Consider the following 16,136-nt stretch of genomic DNA (forward strand, 5'->3'; position numbering starts at 1 on the left):
TTACTACTCATACATCAGATTCCTTTATAGCATTCATTCATTCTGCAAACAATATTGAGGGGCTATAGGAATATATAAGACATAATCTCTGTGCTAGGTAAGCCAACAGGCCATTGAAGGAGACAGATACAGGGGCACCTGGACGGCTCAGTCAGTTAAGCATCCAGCTTCAGCTCAGGTCATGATCTCACAGTTCGTGAGTTCAAACTCCACTTTGGGCTCTGTGCTGACACAAAGGCTGGAGACTGCTTTGGATTCTGTGTCTCCCTTTCTCTCTGCCCCTCCCCTGCTCATTCTCTCTCTCTCTCTCTCTCTCTCTCTCTCTCTCTCTCTTTCTCCCCCTCTCTCTCTCTCTCAAAAATAAATAAACATTAAAAATTTCTTAATAAAAAGATAAAGGAGACAGAAACATAAGCAGGTATTTTGGGCACAATATGGTAAGAACAACAATAGTATCTGTATATAGTGTGAGGGAAAAGAGGTCTATGACATTATCAGAATTGGGGAGTCATCAGGAAAGCATTCTGGGCAAAGAAGAGCCTGAGTTGAATCTAACCAAGAGAGGGAGTAAACCAAGTGAGGTATAGGGGACCCATCTGGCAGAGACTCCAATATGAAACACCTGGAAAGCAGAGGAGCTGCACACACTTGAGGTTATCGAAACACATTACCAAAGGAGAAGGCTTCAGAGAAGAAGCTGAGGTGTTGATCAGGGGTAGATCACAGAGAGCCTCTCTACCACATTAAGGAGTGTAGACTTTATCCTATGAGTGACAATGAGGAAACAATTCAGATTTTTAAAGAAGGGCATGGCATGGTCATGTTTGTCTTTTAGGTAAATCATGTTCCGTGACTGTCTGGAGAATGGATTTGAAGGTAACAAAACTAGAAACAGGGGGACCCATTAAGAAGCTGTTTTCATGGTCTAGAAACCAGATGATATGGGCCTGAACTTAAAGTACTGGTGGTTGAGATAAGAGGAGACAGATTCAAGATATGTTTAGAAGGCATTTGGAAATACATGGCAAGATTTAGTGATGAATTCAGGTGCATGGGTGGCTCTGTTGGTTGAGCGTCTGACTTTGGCTTAGGTCATGATCTCTTGGTTCATGGGCTGGAGCACTACATCCAGCTTGCTGCTGTCAGCACAGAGCCTGCTTTGGATTCTCTGTCCCCCTCTCTCTGCCCCTCCCTGCTTCGTGTTGTCTCTGAAAATTTAAAAAAAAAAATGGAAAAAAAAAAGTTAGTGATGAATTGAATGGGGATGGGGTGAGAGAACAGGAGGATGAAGAATGGTTCCCAGGTGCTTCCTTGGAGAAATTTCAACCAAATCAGAAAGGACAGGAAGAGTTGGTGGATTGAAATTCTGGACCAAACCAAATCTCTATGCTAATGGGTCTCAAATATTTATCTCTAGCCCAAAATGCTCTTCAAAATTCCACATCCATATAGTTAATGGCTCACTGGATATATCACTTCCAAGTCACACACCAAATTCACCATCTTTAAAAAAAAAAAAAAAACAAACAAACCTTATGCGTAAATTGCATCCAGCGACCAGAGTCAGAAGTCTCAGAGTAATCTGTAAAAAATTATAAACATCGATCCCATTTACAATTGTACGAAAAACCATAAGAAACCTAGGAATAAACCTAATGACAGACGTAGAAGATCTGTATGCTGAAAACTATAGAACACTTATGAAAGAAATCGAAGAGGACACAAAGGAATGAAAAAACATTCCAAGCTCATCGATTGGAAGAACAAATATTGTCAAAATATCCACACTACCCAAAGCAGTCTACACATTTAATGCAATCCCTATCAAAATACCACCAGCATTCTTCACAGAGCTAGAATAAACACTCCTAAAATGTGTATGGAATCATAAAAGACCCCAAATAGCCAAAGCAATCCTGAAAAAGAAAAGCAAAGCTGGAGGCATCATGATTCCAGACTTCAAGCTATATTACAAAGCTGTAATCATCAAGCTGTAATCATGGTACTGGCACAAAAACAGACACATAAACCAATGGAGCAGAATAGAAAATCCAAAAAAGGACCCACAGCTATATGGTCAATTCACCTTCAACAAAGCAGGAAAAAATATCCAATGGAAAAAAAAGATAGTCTCTTCAACAAATGGTGCTGGGAAAACTGGATAGCAACATGTAGAAAAAATGAAACTGGACCACTTTCTTACACCACACACAAAAATAAATTCAAAATGGATGAAAGACCTAAATGTGAGACAGGAAATGATCAAAATCCTAGAGGAGAACATAGGCAGCAACCTCTTTGACCTCAGCCAGAGCAACTTCTTTCCAAACATGTCTCAAAGGCAAGGGAAGCAAAAGCAAAAATTAATTATTGGGACTTCATCAAGATAAAAAGTTTCTGCACAGCGAAGGAAGCAATCCATAAAACTAAAAGGCAGCCTAGAAAATGGGAGAAGATATTGCCAAATGATGTATCTGATAAAGGGTTAATATCCAAATCTATAAAGAATTTATCAAACTCAACACCCAAAAAACAAATATCCAGTTAAGAAATGGGCAAAAGGCATTAACAGACATTTCTCCAAAGAAGACATACAAATGGCTAACACACATGAAAAGAGGCTCAACATCACTCATCATCAGAGAAATACAAATCAAAAATCATGATGAGATACTACCTCACACCTGTCTGAATAGCTAAAATTAACAACACAAGAAACAACAGGTGTTGGCAAGGATGCAGAGAAAAGGAAACCCTCTAGCACTGTTGGTGGGAATCCAAACTGATGAAGCCACTCTGGAAAACAGTATGGAGGTTCCTCAAAAAGTTAAAAATAGAATTACCCTATGACACAGCAATTGCACTACTACTACCCAAAGGACACAAAAATACAGATTCGAAAGGCTACATGCACCCCGATGTTTATAGCACCATTATTGACAATAACCAAACTACAGAAAGAGCCCAAATGCCCATGGACTGAAGAATGGATAAAGAAGATGTGGCATATATATACAATGGGATATTACTCAACCATCACAAAGAATGAAATCCGGGGCACCTGGGTACCTCAATCAGTTAAGCATTCAACTTTGGCTCAGATCATGATCTCATGGCTCATGAGTTTGAGCCCTGCGTCAGGCTCTGTGCTGACAGCTCAGAGCCTGGAGTCTATTTCGGATTCTGTGTCTCACTCTCTCTCTGCCTCTCCCCCACTCCTGCTCTGTGTCTCTCTCAAAAGTGAATGAATATATAAATAAACAAATAAACAAACATTTTTTTAAAAAAGACTGAAATCTTGGGATGCCTGAGTGACTCAGTCTGTTGAGCATCCAACTCTTGATTTTGGCTCAGGTCATGATCTCATGGTTTGTGGAACCCAGCCCTGTGTCAGGCTCTTCACTGACAGTGCAGAGCCTGCTTGGGATTCTCTCTCTCTCCCTCTCTCTCTCTCTTCCCCCACCCTGCGCCTCCCCTGCTCATGTGCTCACTCTCTCTCTCTCTCTCTCTCTCAAAAATAAATAAATATTTTTAAAAAAGAATGAAATCTTGCCATTTGCAATGACATGGATGGAGCTAGAGAGTATTATGCCAAGCTAAATAAGTCAGAGAAAGACAAATACCATATGATTTCACTCATGTGGAATTTAAGAAACAAAATAGAAGAACAAATGGGAGAGGGAAACAAAAAAGAGGGAAACAAACCATAAAGAGTAATTATAGAGAACAAACTGAGGGCTGATGGAAGGAGGTAGGTGGAAGATGGGCTAGAGGGGTGATAGGTATTAAGGAGGGCATTTGTTATGATGAGAACTGGGTGTTGTATGTAAGTGATGAATCACTGAATTTTCTACTCCTGAAACCAATATTACACTGTATGTTAACCAACCAGATTTTAAATAAAAATTTGAAAAGAAGCACCTGGGTGGCTCAGTCGGTTAAGCGTCCAACTTTGGCTCAGGTCGTGATCTCACAGTTCATGACTTCAAGCCCTGAGTCTGGCTCTGTGCTGACAGCTTGGAGCCTGGAGCCTGCTTCAGATTCTGTGTCTCCCTCTTTCTCTGCTCCTCCCCTGCTCGTTCTCTCTCTCTCTCTCTCTCTCTCTCTCTCTCTCTCTCTCAAAAATAAATAAACATTAAAAAAAATTTTAATTTTGGAAAGAAAAAAACCAGAATTATAAGTGTTTGGGGATTGCCAAGGGCTCATGTGAAGTTATTAATAGGTATGGAGTTTCAGTTGTAAAGGTCAAAAAGTTCTGGAGATGGATGATGGCAATGGCTGCACAATAATGGGAATGAAATTAATGCCACTGAACTATACACTTAAAATTGACTTAAATGGTAACTTTTATGTTATGATATTTTACCAAAATTTCATAAATGAAAAATAAAATGCTACCTTAATAACACCTCTTACACAAATCTTCTCTCTGTTCCCCACTTTTGCTCCATTTTCATTGTCCTTTTACTGGACAATTGTAAATCATATCTCCTTTTCTTTTTCATTTTTATTTTTTTCTTTTATTTCCAGTATGATTAACATACAATGTTGTATTAGTTTCAGGTGTACAATATAGTGATTCAACAAGTCTATACACTACTCAGTGTTCATCATGGAAAGAGTACTCTTAATCCCCTTTATCTATTTCACCCATTGCCCCCCACCTATCTACCCCCTGGCAACCATCAGTCCTTTGTCTACATTTAAGAGTCTGCTTTTTTGTTTGCCTTTTTTTTCTTTTGTTCATTTGTTTCTTTTTTTATTATTTTTTAAGATTTTTTTAAGTTTATTTATTTATTTTGAGAGAGAGAGAGAGAGAGAAAGTGGAGAAGTGGCAGAGAGAGAGAGAGAGAGAGAGAATCCCAACCAGGCTCTGTGCTGTCAGCACAGAGCCCAACTTGGAGCTCAATCCCACCAACTATGAGATCATGACCTGAGCCAAAATCAAAAGTTGACACTTAACTGATTGAGCTACCCAGGAGCCCCTATATTTTTTTTTAAGTAGGCTTCACGCCCAGCATGGAGCCCGACACGTAGCTTGAAATCACGACGCTGAGATCAAGACCCAAGCTGAGATCAAGAGCAGAATGCTTAACCAACTGAGCCACCTGGGCGCCCCAAGATTTTATTTTTAAGTGATCTCTACACCCAACGAGAGGCTCAAATTCACAACCCTGAGATCAAGAGTCACATGCTCTACTAATTGAGCCAGCCAGGCACTCCTGTTTTGTTTCTTAAATTCCACATATGAGTGAAATCATATGGTATTTGTCTTTCTCTGACTGACTTATTTCATTTAGCATTTATACCCTATGTCCATCCACGTTGTTGCAGATGGCAAGGTCCCATTTTTTATGGCTGAGTAATATTCCATTGTAAGTATATTCCACATCTTCTTTATTCATCTATGGATGGACACTTGAGTTGCTTCTACATCCTGGCTATTGTAAATAATGCTAGAATAAACATAAGGGTGCATATATCTTTTTGAACTAGAGTTTTTGTTTTGTTTGGATAAATACCCAGTAGTAGATTATTGGATCTTATGGTAATTCTATTTTTAATTTTTTGAGGAAATTCCCTACTGTTTTCCAGAGTGGCTACACAGGTTTGCATTCCCACCAATAGTGCCTTTTTCTCCACATCCTCACCAACACTTGTTGTTTCTTATGTTTTTTATTTTAGCCATTCTGACAGGTGTGAGGTGCTATCTCATTGTGATTTTGATTTGTATTTCCCTGATGATGAGTGATATTGAGCATCTTTTCATGTGTCTATTGGCCATCTGGATATCTTCTTTGGAAAAATGTCTGTTCATAGCTTCTGCCTTTTTAAATTGTATTATTTGGGAGGGTTTTATGTTGAGTTGTATAAGTTATTTTTATATTTTGGATATTAACCCATTATAGGATATATCATTTGCAGATACATTGTCCCATTGGGTTGTCTTTTTATTTTGCCGATGGTTTCCTTCACTCTGCAAAAGCTTTTTATTTTGGTGTAGTCCCAATAGTTTAAGTTTGCTTTTGTTTAGATCTAGAAAAATGTGTTTCTCCATCAAAACCCTAGAAGGGAAAGCAGGAAAAAAACCTCTCTGACCTCAGCCACAGCAATTTCTTACTTGACACATCTCCAAAGGCAAGGGAATTAAAAGCAAAAATGAACTATTGGGACCTCATGAAGATAAAAAAAAAGCTTCTGCACTGCAAAGGAAACAATCAACAAAACTAAAAGGCAGCCAATGGAATGGGGAAAGATATTTGCAAATGACATATCAGACAAAGGGCTAGTATCCAAAATCTATAAAGAACTCACCAAACTCCACACCCAAAAAACAAAGAATCCAGTAAAGAAATGGGAAGAAAACATGAATAGACACTTCTCTAAAGAAGACATCCAGATAGCCAACAAGCACATGAAAAGATGCTCAACGTCACTCCTCATCAGGGAAATACAAATCAAAACCACACTGAGATCTCACCTCATGCCAGTCAGAGTGGCTAAAATGAACAAATCAGGAGTCTATAGATGCTGGAAAGGATGTGTGGACAAACAGGAACCCTCTTGCACTGTTGGTGGGAATGCAAACTGGTGCAGCTGCTCTGGAAAACAGTGTGAAGGTTCCTCAAAAAATTAAAAATAGATTTACCCTATGACCCAGCAATAGCACTGCTAGGAACTTACCCAAGGGATACAGGAGTGCTGATGCATAGGGGCACTTGTACCCCAATGTTTATAGTAGCACTTTCAACAATAGCCAAATTATGAAAAAAGCCTAAGTGTCATCAATTGATGAATGGATAAAGAAATGGTGGTTTATATACACAATGGAACACTACTTGGCAATGAGAAAGAATGAAATATGGCCTTTTGTAGCAATGTGGATGGAATTGGAGAGTGTTATGCTAAGTGAAATAAGTCATACAGAAAGATACCATATGTTTTCACTCTTATGTGGATCCTGAGAAACTTAACAGAAGACAATGGAGGAGGGGAAGGAAAAAAAAAAAAAAAAGTTAGAGAGGGAGGGAGCCAAACCATAAGAGACTCTTAAAAACTGAGAATAAACTGAGGGTTGATGGGAGGTGGGAAGGAGGGGAGGGTGGGTGATGGGCATTGAGGAGGACACCTGTTGGGATGAGCACTGGGTGTTGTATGGAAACCAATTTGACAATAAATTTCATATTTAAAAAAGTAGAAAAATGTGTTTCTATGGCTGATGTAAATGCACATCTCTTGACTGATTTCCCAGTTCCCTGTAAGTCAGTCATCAAAGAGATGCTTCCAACAAGCCAATCATACTATATGACTCCTTCCTTTTTTGTAGGATAAGATCCAAACTCTTTAGGTTGGCATATAAGATCATCAATGATACAGACATTACTCAATGAAATGAACCCTTTCTCAATGACATGGACCTTTTATTCATTCATTCAATAAATATGTGTTGAGTGGTCTCTGAGACAGACACTGGAAATGGACCTGAGTATATACGGCAATGAAGAGGAAAATATGTTTTCTGACAATGTAGAGCTAATTCACTAGGAGTCAGCAGGCTTTAAAATACTGGCAAAAATTTTTAATTATAAATCATGACAAAACTATTTGTTGTTTATTGATCACACATGTTTTTGATGCAAGCTGGCTGGATCCAAAGACCAGAGGAGGTCCCTTAGGACCAGCCAAGAGGGTCCTTGGCTTCTTGCAGGATGCAAATCAAATGCAAGCTGAGAGGAAGTGAGAATAGAGCTTATTGAAGACATAAAGAGTCTCTCTTCTGGGAGACTCAGAAAGGAAAGGAGAGTGAGTCTCATCCTTGCTTGGGATTTGGGTTTTTATTGAGGATTGCAGGCTGGTCTGGTGATGTGTCTTCTCAGGCATCCAGGAACAAAGACAAGTGTTTAGGTGTCCTCCATGAGTCACTTATACCCTGGATCCAGGGGTCTTTGTGAGTCAGTGGTTTTGGGAAAAGTTCATGACAACCTTAGATGTCATGACTCCTTAGATGTTATCTACTGTGCTGGAAGAGCCCAAAGAAATCATTAACTTCTTGACTTTTACAAGGAGGACATATATATAATCTGTTCTATAAGGCATGGGTAAGGCAGGGGTGTAGATCCTAGCAAGAATAGAAGCAGGAAAAAGAGAAAAAAGCAGCTTTTTTCATGGGGTACCTTTAGTTTCCCTGTTTCATTTTCAGTGTCTACTACTTGCCAGGCACTTGCCATAGCACTTACTATGTGCTAGATATGTGATGATAAGGAAAAAATACATAATCTTTGCTCTTATGGAGCTCCTCAACAGAAATTAATCAGATAACACCAGCAACAAACATTCATTACAAACTGAACTAAGAGTTCTTGACCTAGATGGGAGAAGGGAAAATATGCTTTTGCTCTAAACTCTGAAAGGTAAGTAAAAGTTAAGTCAGCACGAGGGAGGAGGGGACTGCTGCAGAGAAAGAGAGCATGGTAGGCAAAGGAAATGACAAGCTCAAAGGCCCTGAACCAAAAAGCAGCCAGAATGTGAGGAACCGAAAGATTGTATGGCTGCAGCCTGGTACATATTGGAGAACAGGTGAGGTGAGTAGAGGCTAGATCTGCAGGGCCTTTAGCCACCATAAAGATTTTGGATTTTATGCTAATGATGATGGGAATTCACGAAAGGGTTTTAAGCCAGAGGTGGCAGTGGGGAGGCCAGTTATGAGGCCATTGCAATGGGCCAGGCAGAGGAGGGTTGTGGCCTGCTGGCTCCACTGTGCTAGTGGAGATACTAGAAGTGCATGAAATTAAGATAAATCAGGGGCGCCTGGGTGGCTCAGTCTGTTAAGCCTCTGACTTCGGCTTGGGTCATGATCTCATGGTTCATGAGTTAGAGCCCCACATCAGGCTCTGTGCTGACAGCTCAGAGCCGGGAGCCTGCTTCAGATTCTATGTCTCCCTCTCTCTCTGCCTCTCCCTCATTCACACTCCATCCCTCTCTCAAAAAAAGCAAAACTTTTTTTAAAAAATATATAAATCAGGAAGTAGAACTAGCAGGACTTGGAGATAGCTTAGATGTAGGAATGGGGGGGAAAAATTAAAAAATGAGACCTAGGGGGGCACCTGGATGGCTCAGTCAGTAGTGCATGCAACTCTTGATCTTGGAGTGGTGAATTCAAGCCTGATGTTGGGTGTGGAGCCTACTTTAAAAAATAAATAAAATATTTTTTTAAATGGGTCCTAGGAATTATGTCAGACTTGTTTAGGTGTGATAATATGGTGGTTATATTTTTTGTTACATATTTTTTTCAAGATATATGTTAAAATATTTACAGATGAAATGACATGATGTCTAGGGTTTACTTCAAAACAATATTCAGGGTAGAAGGGGGAAGTGGGTGAGGATATGGATGGGGCAGGACTGACCATAGCTTAAGAGTTGTGTTGGGGCTGGATGACGTATACATGAGAGTGCATTATACAATTCTGTCAACTTTTATGTGTATTCAAAGTCTTCCATTATAGAAGGTTAAAAAGTTAGAGAAAGGAGGAAGAAGAAGTGGTGGGGGTGTGAGAAAGAGGGAGAAGGAGAAATAAAATAAGTCCTAGGGTTTTGCTTGAGCAATTGAGAAGCTGATGGTGCCATTTATTGAGATGGTGAGGAGAATGGGCAAAAGAGACTTGGGGAGTATCACAAGTCCCATTTTGGACATGATAACTGACACATCCAGGACACAGGCTGAGGAATTTGTCAAGTAGGCAATTGGATATGCAAATCTGAATGAAACTCGAAGGAAAAGTCTGCATTAAAGTCCACATTAAAGATATGTGAATAATTAGTATATGCATGGTATTTAAACCCATGAAAATGGATGAAATTACTTAATCAGATAATGTACAGACAGAGGGAGATCTAAGGCCAAACTTAAAGAAACAAAATCTAGAGGTTGAGTAGGTAAGAAAGACCTAAAAAGGGAGTCTGAGAAGAACAGCCAGGGGTATAAAAACAAGAAGGCTGTGATGTTGGCACAGCTTATATGAGATAATATTCCAAGGAGGAAGTAGTAGCCAACCATTCCTGAACTGGTAGGAGGCCAAATAAGATAAGAACAGTTTTTATTACAATTTTAGATTGGAGGGGGTGGGAGAGTGAATGGAAAGTGAGGAAACATGAGCAGATGGTTCAAGAAGTATGGCTATGAAGTAGATCTATAGAATGGATATATAAAAGGAGATGTAAAGTCAAGAGATGGTTGCTTTGTTATTAACCTGACATATGTTAGAAATAATAGTACTTTGAAAGATCCATGGAGATAAATGACCTAAGAGAAAGAAGAAATAAAGCTAAAATTAAAATTTATGGAGGGGCACCTGGCTAGCTCAGTCAGTAGAGCATGTGACTCTTAATCTCACAATCATGGGTTCAAGCCCCATGGTGGATGTAGAGCCTACTTTAAAAAAAAATCATGGTAGCTTGTTTATAATACCCAGGAAGTGGTAACAACCCAAACAAACATCAACTGATGAATGCATAAACAAAATATAGTATATCTATACAATGGAATGCTATTTGGACATTAAAAAAAAGATGAAAAAGTATTAATACATGCTCCAATATGGGTGAACCTTCTGCTAAATGTAAGAAGCCAGTCACAAAAGGCCACATATAGTATGATTCCATTTATATCAAATCCATAATACCTAAAGCCATAGAAATAAAGCAGATTGGTAGTGATGGGGAGTTGAGGAAATAGGGAGTAACTGTTTAATAGGCATAGAGTTTCTTTGTGGAGCCGTCAATTATTCTAAAATTGATTGCGATGATGGTTGCACAACTCTGAATTTCATAACTTAAACTGGAGAAATTTAAGGTATGTGAATTGTGAACTATATCTCAGTAAAGCTGAAATGTTATGTGAGAAATTAAGAAAGTGAGAGGAGGTATAATATAGGAATAAATAGATTGACCCTCAACAGGGGTAGCATCATACCCTCCATTATAAGAGAGGAAAATGGGAGAAGATGCAGATAATGTGTAGGCCTTGTGATAGAAAATAAAGAAGTTCACATCTGATGACTTCTGTCATAAACCACAATGTAAATTCATCAATGGAAAGCAAGGGTAAGAGAGGTTTTAAGAGGACAGAGGATTTGGTATGAGCCATTCATCTCAATACTTATTTAACACAATTAATCATTTTTATTTCAACCCCAAAGTCCACATCCCTCTTTTTTTTTTCTTTTTTTTTTTTATTTTTTTTTTTTTTTTGAGAGACAGAGAGGGCACAAGTTGAGAGAGAAGCAGAGAGAGAGGGAGGGAGAAAGAGAGTCCCACAGGGGCAGAGAGAAAGAGGGAGAGAGAGAATCCCACACAGGCTCTGCACTGTGGAGCCCAAAGCAGGGCTCAAGCTCACGAACCATGAGAACATGACCTAAGCCAATATCAGATGCTGAGCCAAACAGATGCTTTGTCTCATGTTGAGCATCCGATATGTCTCATGTCTCATCTCAACATGTCTCATGTTGAGCAGGTCATGATCTCACAGTTTGTGAGTTCGAGCCCCACATCAGGCTCTGTGCTGATAGGTCAGAGCCTGGATATACTGATATATTCTGTGTCTCCCTCTCTCTCTTCCTCTCTCTCTCTCTCTCTCTCTCTCTCCTTCTCTCTCAAAAATAAATAAACATTAAAAATTTTTTTAATATGTTAAACCAAAAACTTAATTAAAAAATGTTAAACTAAAGGGAGAAGTTAGGAAGTTTGAAGGGGCAAAAGGAAGAAAAAATGATACCCAAAGATCATAAGCTGCTAAGAGCCCTGGGCTGGAGCCCACAAACACTGCTGATGTCCTGTCAACATTGTCATGTGTTCTAGATCTGCCAAAGAGGGCAGCGCTGGAATTGCTGAAAAGGTGCAGGCTGATAGAACCTGGGATCACCCCATCTCCATTGCTGCTATGGAACACCACTGCCAGCAATTGCCACACTGTGTAGCTGGAAGCAGGAATATACCCTCTTCCTCCCACAGTCTGATCTCCCTCCAACGTTTACTATTCGGCAGAACCCACAAAGAAACCAGCAAGCAAATGAGCCAGGTAAATGCTGACTCAACCTCAGCAATACAGCAAAGTATAAAAAGGCAGTGAAGAGCTGAGAGAAAATAGCTATAGCCTGTGGAAAAGCATTAGAAGTATTCCCATTCATTTCAGGAACAAGAAAAGGATTTAGTACCCATACTACTATTTAACGTTGCTATGGAATTAGACAAAGCAATTAAGCAAGAAAAAGAAACAAAAGATATAAAAATTGGAAAGGAAGATTTAAATTATTATTATTGGCAAGGATCATTTTATGCTTAGAAAACCTAAAGAATCAAATAAAAAAGAAGAATTATAAACAATAAGACCATTTGATAAGATGACTAGGTATAAGGATGCCTGGGTAGCTCAGTGGGTTGAGCATCTGACTTGATTTGGGCTCAGGTCATGATTCCAGGGTTGTGGGATTGAGCCCCACATTGGGCTCCAGGCTGAGCATGGGGTCTGTTTGAAATTCTCTCTCTCTCTCTCTCTCTCTCTCTCTCTCTCTCTCTCTCTGTCTCTCTCTCCCTCTGCCCCTCTCCCCTGCTCTCTCTCTCTCAAAAAAAAAAAAAAAGATGACTACATACAAAACTAATGTACAATAAACAAATGTACAATAAACTAATGTACAATAAACAAAGTACACACACACACACAAATGGAAACCAATCAGAAGATATAAATGAACAAGAGACTTCCTTTTATAAAAGGCAGAAAACGTAATATAACTAGAAATAAGTTTAACAAATGTTCAATATCTACATGTAGATATCTTTGAAATACTCCTGAGGGAACAAAAGAAGATGTGAACAATTGGGAAAACATAACATACTTTTGAGCAAAAAGATATGTCATTCTCCCTAAAAGATATTTCATATAATCCTAATAAATAGAGCAAACATTATACTCAATGGTGATAGACAAAAAGTTTTTCCTCTGAGATAAAGAATAATAAAAGGATTCCTGTTTTCTCCACATCTATTCAACACAGTACTGAAAATTCTAGCCAAAGCAAGGCAAGAAAAAGAAATAAAAGTCATCCAAATTGGAAAGGAAGAAGTAAAATTATCTTGAATGTAACTACATTACTTATTTAACACAAGGACTTCTGTCTCAACCCCAGAGCCCGCATCATTCTTTATGGGTTCTGTGGAAAACAGTATGGTGGTTCCTCAAAAAATCAAAAATAGAATTACCTTATAATCCATCAATTTCACTTCTGGGAATATACCCAAAAGAATTGAAAACAGGGTCTCAAAGAGATGTTTGTACACACACTTTTATAGCAGTATTTTTCACAGTAGCTAAAACATGGAAACAACCCAGTGTCCAACGATAGATGAATGGATAAGCAAAATGTAGTATATACATATAATGAAACATTATTCAACCTTAAAAAGGAAGAAACTCTTCAATATGCTACAACATGGATAACCTTGAGGACATTAGGCTAAGTGAAATAAGCCAGTCACAAAAAGACAAATGCTGTGTGATTCCATTTATAAGACATACCTGGAGCAGTCAAAATCATAAAGACAGAAAGTATAATGGTGGTTTCCAGGGACTAAGGAGAGGGGATAATAGGGAGTCATTGTTTATTGGATATAGAGTTTCAGTTTTACATGATAAAAGGAGTTATGGGGATGGATGGTGATGATGGTTGCACAACAGTGTGAATGTTTTTAACACCACTGAATAGTACACTTAAAATGTCTAAGATGGTAAGTTTTGTTATGTGTATCTTACCACAATAAAAAAAGAAAAATAAATGGCATTTCCTCTTTAAGGGAAGAGACCCAGCTTCCTATCACCTTAAACCTGTCAGAATGACTAAAATCAAAAACCCAAGAAATAATAAGTGTTGGCAAGGTTGTGGAGAAAAAGAACCCTCATGTACTATTGTTGAGGATGCAAACTGGTGCAGCCACTATGGAAAAGAGTATGAAGGTTCCTCAAAAAATTAAAAATAGAATCCCTATATGATCCAGTACCTCCACTACTGGGTATTTACCCAAATAAAACAAAAATTCAAAAGGTATATGTGCCCTATGTTTATTGCAGCATTATTTACAATTGCCAAGATAAAGAAGCAATGCAAGTTTCCAAAAATAGATGAATGGATAAAGAGGCTGTGAGATAGAGATAGATGATTGATAGATACATACATACATACATACACACACACACACACACAGATAGATACACAGATACATAGATGATAGATAGATGATGATGATAGATAGATAAATAGATAATGGAATATTATTCAGCCATAAAAATAATGAGATCTTGCCATTTGCAACAACGTGGATGGACCTAGAGAGTATAATGCTAAGTGAAATAAGTCAGACAAGGACAAATACCATACAATTTCACTCATATGTGGAATTTAAGAAACAAAACAAACAAAGAGAAAAAAAAGGAGACAAACAAAAAACAGACCCTTAAATACAGAGAACAAACTGGTGTTTGCCAGAGGGGAGGTGGGTAGGGGAATGGGGGAAATAGATAAAGGGGATTAAGAGTACTACTCATCGTGATGAGCACTGAGTACTGTATAGAATTGTTGAGTCATTATCTTGTACACTTGAATTAATTAATTATATATAACACTATATGTTAATTATACTTCAATAAAAAATTAAACAAATGACACTTCCAAAATAAAAGAATAATTTCACATTATAAATAAATAAATAGCCATTCCATACCCAGGCAATTACCCAAAGGAAATGAAAATGAAAACATATGTCCACACAAAGACTTGCACATAAATGTTCATAGCAGCTTTATTTGTGATAAACAAAAACCAGAAATAATCCAAATGTCCATTAACAGCTGGATGGATAAATAATTTGTGGTATATCCATAAAATGGAATACCACTTAGCAATAAAATGAATTACTGATACATGCAATGACACAGATGAATCTCCAAATAATCATGCTGAGTAAAATAAGCCAGACAAGAAGAATACATACTATAGGCTTCCATTTATCTAAAATTCTAGAAAATGCACTAATCTATAGTGACAGAGCAGACCAGTGGTTCCCTGAGGATGGGGATGGAAAAGGGAAAGACGGATTGCAAAGAGACATGAGGAAACTTCAATGGTTGGTAGACATGTTCATTATGTTGATTGTGATGATGGTTTCACAAGTGTATTCATACGTCAAAACTTATCTAGTCATACACTATAAATATGTATGCTTTCTTATGCAACTCATACCTTAATAAAACTGTAAATAAATAGGGTATTAGGTTACAACCCATTGAATAAAATAGGAAATCTGTGAGTCAATAATAATATGAATGAGTGAATAAACAGATAGATGATAAATAGATAGATGATAGATTAGATGATTGATAGATAGATAAAAGATGCATAACACCAAATGTTACTATGTAACTGGTGGAAGTGTAAATTGAAATAGCCACTTTGGAAGACTCTTGGGCAGTATCTGCCAAACCCAATAAAGCAAGGTATTCAAGAGCGTGTACAACACACTATCATTTGTAAAGAAAGGGGAGTATGTATATGCATATGTGTCTATACATCTAAATGCGTGGTGGGTGTGTTATCTGCTAATTTGCAGATCCTCTCCAGCTCCAGAAAGATTCCAAGAAATGGCTGGTGTGATGCTTAGTGCATCCAAAGGGGGCATCCGAGTGGTTGAGAGATGGGGGTAGAAGACAGAACTTTCTCTGTAGTCCCTTTATACCTTTTAAATTTTGTGCCTTGTGGCTGTATTACCTTTTCCAAAAAAAAAAAAAAAAAAAAAGAGTTTAATGATTCTTTTAAAACCAAAAAGAACCCTTCTCTAAGGAACAACTATTCTCTGACCTCACCTCCCACCACTTCTCCAGCTCACCCCAGTCTCCACTGAACTGAGCCATTCACCCTTTCCAGGAAGGGGCAGGCAGTGTCCATCCCATACACCTGCTTCGTTCCATACACCTATCCCCCTCTGAGGCGCCTCTTTTGTCCCCCAGTAGGGTTGTCTACCCCTGACTCTCTTTACTACTGCAGAAAGCAACTCTGTGCCTACACCGTGTCGTGAACAGGCTTCAAACA

The sequence above is a fragment of the Lynx canadensis genome, chromosome B4 (assembly GCF_007474595.2).
Source record: "Lynx canadensis isolate LIC74 chromosome B4, mLynCan4.pri.v2, whole genome shotgun sequence".
In the NCBI taxonomy this organism is placed as follows: domain Eukaryota; kingdom Metazoa; phylum Chordata; class Mammalia; order Carnivora; family Felidae; genus Lynx; species Lynx canadensis.